This window comes from Sinocyclocheilus grahami, unplaced genomic scaffold (assembly GCF_001515645.1).
Source record: "Sinocyclocheilus grahami isolate Dianchi unplaced genomic scaffold, SAMN03320097.WGS_v1.1 scaffold337.1, whole genome shotgun sequence".
Classification (NCBI taxonomy): domain Eukaryota; kingdom Metazoa; phylum Chordata; class Actinopteri; order Cypriniformes; family Cyprinidae; genus Sinocyclocheilus; species Sinocyclocheilus grahami.
In genome coordinates, this window is record NW_015505516.1 from 992,742 (window position 1) to 993,975 (window position 1,234).

Consider the following 1,234-nt stretch of genomic DNA (forward strand, 5'->3'; position numbering starts at 1 on the left):
GTGCTTGCACAGGTTCTGCACGATCCTCTTCATTAATATTCTCTGCGTCTCAATCAGGCTCAAATTGATAAGCAATATAGAGGACGTCATTGTTTACAATACAACCGGAGCACATTCTGAGCTTGAGGGGCCGGATGTTCAGACGTGGTTTAGCGAATCACAACACTGAGCCAGCTGACCAATCTCAGCCCATCGTGTATTTCTGAGGGAGGGGCTTCATAAAAACAGGAAATAATCGAGGCATTTGTTAGAGAAGGGACAGATCGGTGTGGAATAAAGGTAAATTATGTGAAAAATAATGCGTTTTTAAAAAAACGAAGCATGAACACGTCAAACTGCACCCCATAAACACAATCAAGCCTAGAAAAAACCCAGTCAACCACCCCTTTAAATATGATCAAAATTCGAATTATATTCGAATTTAAAATGCATAATTTCAGTTAGGGTAAAGAAAAGCTTTAATCTGTGAAAAAAAGTGCATAATGTTTAAAATAATGTTTATAAACCAATTATAATTACCGTATTGAGTACCGTATAAGACAATGTTTTTTTCTTGGAAATACATCTGAAAAAAACGGTCGTCTTATATTCAGGGTCTAGACGTTGACATGTCAATAATACACCCACAACAATAGGTGGCGCCAAATACGCATAAAACGAGCAATAATACACCCACAACAATAAGTGGCGCCAAATACGCATAAAACGAGTGTGCCATGAAATACGTAATGTAATGCGTGTTGTAAAGATCGCGAGTAAAAACTAAAGAATAAGAAAACCTTACAGCTGCACGAGTCGTGACTGTCACGTTAGCCTGATGGGACCAAACTCCCTTTGTGATTTTAAAGGGGTCATATGATGCTATTTTAAAGATCATTATTTTGTGTATTTGGTGTAACAGAATATGTTGACATGCTTTAATGTTCAAAAAACACATTCTTTTTCAAATACTGTACATTATTGTAGGTCCTCTATGCCCCGCCTCTCTCAAACACTTCGTTTTCTACAAAGCCCCCTCCTTTGCTCTGATTGGCCAGCTGACCCAGTGCATTGTGATTGGCCGAACACTGCAAGCACGCGTCGGAAATGTAACGCCCCTTACCATAATCGCGAGTGTCAGCTTTAAAGTAAATATCAAGACAGTTATGTCTTTAGTTTTACCATCAGTTCAAGCCCGAAAGGGCAACAGAGTCGCGTGACAGACATAGTGATGATGCAGTACACAAGCCGCGGT